This window comes from Protopterus annectens, chromosome 17.part0 (assembly GCF_019279795.1).
Source record: "Protopterus annectens isolate FY-2018-M chromosome 17.part0, PAN1.0, whole genome shotgun sequence".
NCBI classification, from domain to species: domain Eukaryota; kingdom Metazoa; phylum Chordata; order Ceratodontiformes; family Protopteridae; genus Protopterus; species Protopterus annectens.
The window spans coordinates 97,801,021-97,809,643 of record NC_056751.1 but is presented as its reverse complement, the minus strand read 5'-3'; the positions used below and the strand labels follow the sequence as shown (position 1 = coordinate 97,809,643).

The 8,623-nt window shown below is 35.4% G+C and overlaps 1 pseudogene; it reads left to right on the top strand.

Moving 5' to 3' along the window:
- Nucleotides 1-5,205: 5,205 nt before the first annotated feature.
- On the top strand, nt 5,206-5,354 carry LOC122791898 (annotated as a pseudogene).
- The last annotated feature ends 3,269 nt before the right edge of the window (nt 5,355-8,623 follow it).

The window sequence follows — 8,623 nt, the reverse complement described above, 5'->3', positions numbered from 1 at the left end:
TGTAAAATATTTCTCATGGAAACTTCTCACTGAATACTTACCGTGGGAAACATTCCACCTCAAAAAATCCAAATCCATCAGGACCACGAGAGCTAAAGACTTAAACCTTGGCACAAGTATGAATAGGACATGCTGGAGGGATAGATTCATAACCCAGAGGCTTCCCATGCTTTGGAACAGGATCCCAGTTCATATTAGGCAGAGCCCCTCACTGACTCTCTTCAAGAGAAATCTTGATGAGTGGATGGGAGATCGTAAGTTTACCCCAGGGGTCACATCTGTGTCACTGCTAGACAGGGGCACAGTAAACTAATTCTATTATATAAGGGGACCTTCATTGTGTCACTACTAGACAGAGGCACAGTATTCTAGATTTATTCTGTACATTTTTGTACCATTTCATGGGGTGGCAAAAGCCACATCACTATGGCTAGGCTTACAAATGCCCCAGGGCAGATAGCCTAGTACTATACTATGAAACTATGAAACTATGAAACATGGTCGTTGGTTCAACTAAGGTTTCAGAAATCTCATCTCGGCAATGTTGTTTTCAGGTAAGTGGTCTTTCACTCATTTGAAGTAGACCCAAAAGAACATTAGAATATTAGGGCTTAGGCTTGGGGAATATGAAAATATACTAAATCAGTGGAAAGTGAAACTGGAAGAAATAAAAACAACTACTGGCATGGTGGAAAAGTTTTAATTCGTCATATAATAAAAAGATATGTATGTTAAATACATTACATTTTGGGTAAACTTGCTTATGTAGGGGAGTTTATATGTTTCCATGAAAAAATAATTGCTTGATTTTTTTTTTCAGTTTTATATGGAGTTCAAGATTGAGTTCTACTAAAAGAGGAATTGTACACAATAAAAAGAAGAGGAGGTTAGGTCTGAAAACTCCTTTTTTTGTAGAATCAATGTACCTATTTTGGTTTATTCATTCATTATCATCATTATCATCAACGCCCTTTTTTCCACTGTTACATGGGTTAGTGGCATCACATAAACATTAGTCAGTGTGACCAAATCACCTTGAGCAATATTCATAGTGTGAAAACAGGGAGAATAAAATGGGGGGGGGTTGTTATATGAGCAAGTAATAAAAATGAAAACAAGGGATAAAAGTGATTACGGAAAGAAAGGAATATGCAAATAAGGTAATATTATTGTTGAATGTAGTAAGAAAAAGAATACGTTGTATGAAAAAAAATGATGCAAGATTTTTTTCTTATATATCCATGAAGTGATTTATCAGATGATGTTAGATATGCAATAAAGCCAAGAAGGAAAATATTTGAAAATTGTTATGAGACATGGGACTTTTTGTGGAGAATTTTTTTAAAGTTACCTGTTAAGAGAAATATGAAATATAAAGTAACAGAAGAAACAATGTATTATAATTACAAGGTAGGGGAACCTGCAAAACATTTTTTTAGAATCTAAAATGAATATGTGTTTTTTTGGGAAAAGTTTAAAAATGTATACAGCTGGGAAGGTTTCAAGAAAATGAATATGGGAATGATACTGTATGGTAAATATGAAAAAGGAAAGAAGGAGGAAATTGATAACCGAGGTAAAATATTATTTGTTATAGTCTGGATTTTGTGGAAAAGAAGGAGTGAAAGACTGATAAAAATAGAACAGATGGAAATGTGTTGGCAGAAATAAGAAAATGGTTTTGGAAAACCATTGGGAGGATAGATGAAAATTAAGGAAACAGGAATGGAAGAAATATGTACTAAAATTGTGTTGTATTACTGATAAAGAAATTGTAAAAATTATGTAAATAGGATGTATAAATAGCATGCAAATAATGTGTGTGTGTGTGTGTGTGTGTGTGTGTGTGTGTGTGTGTGTGTGTGTGTGTGTGTGTGTGTGTGTGTGTGTGTGTGTGTAGTTTACCTTCATTTGCCAGAATGGAATATGCTCGAGTCCACCTGTGCGATGTCCTACATGCCAAATGGCAGGAATACTGAACACCGACATTCCTGTTTCAACAATCTCACCCCCTTCTGGACTCATGTTAATGTTGTTCCTAGGTCCAGAGTGGTAGGGAGTTTCAAGGTTTGGTGTTTATGCCAGATATACCGCAATTCGGCATTCTGAAATTTCTTAGAAGTATGTTGAGCATGCCATTACTCGAGCATATTCCATTTTGGCAAACAAAGGTAAACCTATATATATATATATATATATATATATATATATATATATATATATATATATTCTATTATTTTTTCAATAAGTGTATAAGTGTCATAGAATTTTTTACATCCGCCTGAGCTACCACCAGTTCAGGCAGATGGGACCTCAGTTTAATATCTCATATGAAGGATGGAACACTCAGGAGTGTACCATCCCACCTATGCTTCAATATCTTGCCAGAATTTTAAAAGTAATGGAATAATTTTAAAATGTGATTAGAACCAATAGCCTTCTGATGTTTCAGTGCCAAAGATGAGTGTGCTACGCATCGTATATACATTGTACACTCTAGATCTTAAAAGAGGTATAATATAGTTAAGCTGGGAATACATACATAATTAAATTACAGCTGTTTCAGAGCACTAAACAGAATGTACATTTGACTTTCTTTTAAAATCTGTATATATCGTTCATGCTGTGCATACAGTCTATACCAATCCACTAACCCCTGGAAGACAGCATCTCAAAGCACGTGTTCCTTTACTCTCAGCTCTCTTTTCTCCACAATTCTGGACATCTTTATTAAGTCACAATTGAAAAAAATGACATAGCTTAGTTTCATCCTGGGCTGAACCTGAAAACATACCAAGAGATCAGTGCTCTATCCCAGTTAACTATATAAGGCTATTGATATTCTATGACATGAACAAATGCTGGCTGTTCACTGATATGTGCTCATTGTAAAGTGAGCATTACTCATGGGAATAGGTTCAAATTCCAATACCACATAATTAAAGAGAAATTGCTATTATTGTAGCTACAAGAAAAAACACTATAGGTGCCATTTTCTTTGCACCAGTAAATGGAGAGACTATTATTTTTTTATGTTATTTTCTTATGTGCCTGCAAAGCATCAATTCTCCAAGTATCTGCCAAGCCAAGGTGTCATCTATCTTGTATATTTCTCAGTGAGGGCAAGAATTGACTAGGAAGGCCATCTTACAGGCAGCCTCAGTGGTAGTACATGCCCTTGCTTGTATCCCACCAAACCTTACCTATTTCCTGGGTGAGGGGCAAGTGATCTGCATCACTATAGAAACCAGTTCTCCCTTCTTGCATGAGTTGATGCTCCCATGCACCTGTGACGAGAACTACCATGTTTGCGGCTTAGTGGCTAAACACTCACCCCTGGGTGGCCCTTTGTGACACCACTTCTCCAAGGGCTTGTGAAATTGGACAGACCCAGTCTATCCTCTCCTCCTGATGATAGGAACACTTATCCTCTCCTCTCCGGCTCTAACAGACACTCGAGCCCCAAATCAAACTTGGGTCACCTGGGCCATAGTCAGGGAATTAGTTTATTATGCTAGTGGTGCTGGTGAGAAACTAAGCTTAATGAATTGAAAATATAAAAAAAATCTTCCCAAACATATGGATGACCCTATGAAAAAAATTCATATTAAATTAAAAAAGTAACATTAACAATCATCCCTGTTACACTGATTGCTAAGAAACATCCAGCTGTAGAGAGATGAATGCATTCCTTTTTGTGTCTCCCTAAATAAAACAAACAATGGCACCAACTGCAGTACAGATGATGCACCGTGTCAACATCGTCAAAGACTAGGACATATACATATGTAGTACATTGCTAGGGTGTCCCTAGACATTGTATTTGTTGAAAAGAGATGGACTAGAAAGCAATTTTTGTAGTGCAATAACATTATTTTAAAAAGGTAGAATATTTCTTTCCTAAATAAAGTAATTGAATAAAAGCAATATTTATGTCTGTGTGTAGATAAGGCAGGTTTATCTATGGCTGGCCCTGCTGCATCAGGTTGAGCAAATCATGCATTACTCACACCTGAACATTAAATATTTTTGTAAAACATACGCATATACAGTTACATTGACATAGAAGGACTAATCTGCACAATTATCATGCTTTCCTACTTTACTACATCCTAAAAGCAACTCTTATGAGTCTCACTTTTTTATCACAGTACATACGCTGCTCAGATATTTTACTTGTTAAGTAGGTAAATGTACTGGTCCTTCTCTGACAATTTCAGCTGTAACCTGAGCAACAAGGTGAATGGTAAATATACTATACATGGGCTATTAAAAATAGCCAGTCACCCAGCATGTTTTTGGGAGGTGAAAGAAAACTGTTACCTGAAGAAAACTCACACAGACATGGGGAAAACTTACAGACTCCATAGTGATCAGACGTCAGAACTGAACCCTGAATGTGAGGAGAAATTCTTAACTAAATAAGTGTGCCATCTTTGACCCACCTATTTTTTTCCTGGGCTGTATATACTTTGCTTTCTAAAGATCAGTGCATGAATATTCGTCTGTCCTGTCATTTTCTCTTGTTAAACCAAGAGTTAAAAACAAAAAAGAAAAGAAAAGAAAAACTGAGCGATAATAGTGCACTGATGTTAAGTTTACCTGCCCCTTGAATGGTGACTTTCCCTTTTCATCTCTTCAGAGGGCTTTTGTAATATACAATTCAGGCCTCTTTTTTACCTTTTTAAAGTAGTAGTTAAAGAATGCTCTCCATTTTCCTGTGAAGTTCAGGTGGCCAACCAGTTTTTCATTCTTTTGTCCCAAAATAACAAACTGCCTTACTTATACCTTCTCCATAATGTATTCATTGTCTATAGCTATGATTTTTTTTTTGTTTTTATTAACATGAGTTAATCCTGACACTGCCCCTGCCACAGTTTCTAACCCTAACCCTACATCTTTCCTTTGGAAATAAACTTTCTTTAACACTACCCCTATTCAGCAAAGTGTGTTTGAACTTAGTGGTAGGGTTTTGGCTAACCATTCGCAAAAGTAAAGTATTTGTTTTCATTTTGTGACATGTTGTAGTTTTGATCTGCTGATTTTTTGGGGAAGTGTTTTCTATGTATTGGCACCAGTGTTTCAGTGCTTGTTCACACGGCTCACTGGTATTTCAATATCAATAGACAGATAGGTAGATATATATATATATATATATATATATATATATATATATATATATATATATATATATATATATATAGCACATTTATCTGGTGGGGAAAGACTACAATCAAGACAATAGTTCTCACAGGGTGATGCCCTTCCATTCTACTCCACAGAGGTTGATCCCTGTGATTTCCCCAGATGTGGAAAACTCAACTGCATAATTTATCCCATCTATAGTTTATAGTCCAAATAAAATCATATCAAACAAAACAGTCCTGTTCTTGTACCAACCCCATTATAAGTCCCCTCCTCATGCAAGCAGGTCAAACAAATATCACAAAAGTCTTACACTTTTACTATAGTAATCTCCTGGTGATGGGTTTCAAGTGAATTTAATGGTTTGGATAAAAAAATGTAAATGCCTTGTTTGCTGTTTATGTGCTAAAATTTCAGTGGGTGTATATACATACAGTGTAAGATAATGCTGATATTGATATGTTTGTTTTTACATGATGTACATACTTTGATTAATGGATGTATCTCAGCTTATCATGCTGTAAATGCTACATAATGTATGTGACATGGCGATCACCTGTTAAGTTATATTGTTCTTTTTTATATAATGTATAAATGTATGTAATGTGGAGCTTTAATGACAGAACCCCTCTGAAAAGGGGCTCTGCCCAGTCTTTCAGAAAAAAATACTTAAAATATATATGTATATATGAATGTATTTCATATCACTTAACACCCATCATCAAAAGTCAGTGTTTTGAAGAAACAACAATGTTTGAGTCACTGAAAGTAATTTAAAAAAACAGTGTTCTGCAGGGGGACAAGACACCTGCACCATTTTCACCCAGCCCTCTATATATAGTAACTTCAAGATCCCACAACAAATATCAAAACTTCCCTGCCTAGACTGTTCTGGAATTGTACTTTCTGATACACTAGCAGCTGTCTGATTAAGAGACACTTCTCCTATATCCCTCTGAACCAGCCTTTACTCTCCAAATACACAGACATGCACACACACACACACACACACACACACACACACACACACACACACACACACACACACACACACACACACACACACCATACTCATACTGCCAAAATGTAACCACGATGATGTGCAAATATATACTAAGTCTGAAATTGTTGTATTTCAGAGGATTCATTCCTCTCCATTGTACAGCGATCTCAGAGTTAGTATGTATAAGCACCAGGTGTGTGACAGGTATATCTCCTACTATTAAAGTGCAGGGAGGGTCTGCCCCCCTGAAAAAAATGTTTTTCAGAATAATGAATTTTGCACTTTCCTCTTATGTTTTGAGCTTTGCACATAATTTTAAAGTTTGAGACTCATGCTGTAGAGTCTCAAACTTCTAAGGCACCAGAAAGCAGCATTGTCATGAAAAATTGACCCTATTCCAAATGTCTATACTAAGAATAAACTAAGCAAAAAGCATGACTAAACTATAAAAGTAATACATCCTACTATAACCCCACCAGATTATTAAAATAAGATAAATAAATTAACTGAAACTATTAAAAATAATTAAACATACATTAGAAATAGAATAGAAAACAACCCATTTAAATAATTCACAAAATTAGTTAGCCCATCTTCACTAGCTCCCCAAATAATAAATACATCATCTATGAAACATACATAAAAAAGAACACGGTCCGCAAACTCTATGGTGTCATCGTAAATAACTTGTTTCTCCCATTGATGGAGCACTAGGTTAGCATAACAATTAGCTATGGGAGTTTCCATCACTACACCAAATTTTTGGTAATATAGCTGATTATTGAAAATACAGATATTATTACTAATACTGTCGCTAGCAGTTGACAAGTATTTTCAATATTTCTACCATCCATTTTAGTTTCCTGCATTAAAAAAAATCTTATTGCCTTTAGCCCATACTCATTAGGAATAACAGTGAAAAATGAATTTATATCCAGAGTTATAAAAGGGAATTTCTTTCTGAATGCATCTCATACCAGTCATGAAGCTTAACTAAAAAATCTTATCCTTGATATAACTTTTTACTTTATCCATGTAATTACTTAGTATAGATTGCAAATAAAGTGAAATGGGTTCTGTTACTCCCTTCCTGATACAATAGGTCTCATCGGAGGGGAGTGTCGGACCTTTATGTACCTTAGGAAGACCATACAGAATAGGGGTGATGGGTAAGTTATAGTCAAATAATTAAACAAATCAATAGAAATTTCTCCACTTAGATGTAATTCATAAATAACCATATTTGCAGAGGAAATGTACTTCTTAACCTCTACCATGCCTGTTTTGACAAAGATAGTCTCATCAGACAGAAAATCATTCATTGCAGTAATATAATCTTTCAAATTCATTATGTCTATTGCTCCAGCCTTATCGTTTTTTTAAAAAAACTATATCAGCGTTAGCTTGCAACCTGTTTAATGCTTCACACTCTTTAAGCATTAGATTATAATACTGTTTCCTAGCTTTACTTTCATATAGTTTCCTCAACTCATTTTCACAAATATTTTCAAAAACTGATACAATCGGAAAACTGCTAGGCATAAATGTACTGGACTGTTTATACCTCTTACTATTTAAATCTACATTATTAAAAGTTAATTTCAAGTTTATACATCTTGTGAAAAGTTTCAAGTCTGTTCGGGCCTCATTAAGAGAATCCGTGCTGGAAGGAATAAACTGTAGACCTTTATTAAGTACAGTGATAGCATCAAGTTCCAGCTCTACATCAGACAGGTTAATAACATTAGTAGTACTTAGATCTTTTCACTATCCTGGCCAGTTTTGCTTGTTATTGATTTGTGGGCCGCTATACTTCCTATTCATCGCATTTCCATCCTTCTGTCCTGTTGAGCGGCCTCTCGATCTGTCCCTTCAATGTATCTCTACTTTCTCTGGTAAGATAGGATGAAACTGGGTAGGAAGAATCTGAAAAACCTCAAAGACATGGGTTTGTGTGGATTGAGATGCAGATTGTTCACCCAGTCAGTCCTCATTCTCATCCATTGACACTGCTGGTACATTTAAACTATTTGACGATTGAACTGTAGTGATTAATTGTTCATTATGAACATTTAAAGCAGAGGTCAGAGTAGTATTTTCAAATGTTATCTCATCCAGGGAGTAAATAGATCCCTTCTGAACTCCAGTTTTATCTTTCTTGTTTTTATTATGCTCTTTTGGCCATGAAAATATATGCCCACATTTAAGTCACTCAGTAGCTTACATTTTTTTGTAAGCTGCAGCTCCATGTCAAAACTTGTTAATCGATCCAGCATGGACTGATAAACTTGTATACTTGATAATTTAAAGACGGGATGTGATGAGAATGTTCTGTAGAAGATTATGGATGAAACAATGAAGGATAGAACACGTACAGCTAGCTAGACCATTTTTTTTAGTAAAAGAGAAGGGGTACAAGGGGCAGAGAATAAAGTAAACTTAAGAGCTAACAGACTGAGGTATGTAACTACCTAT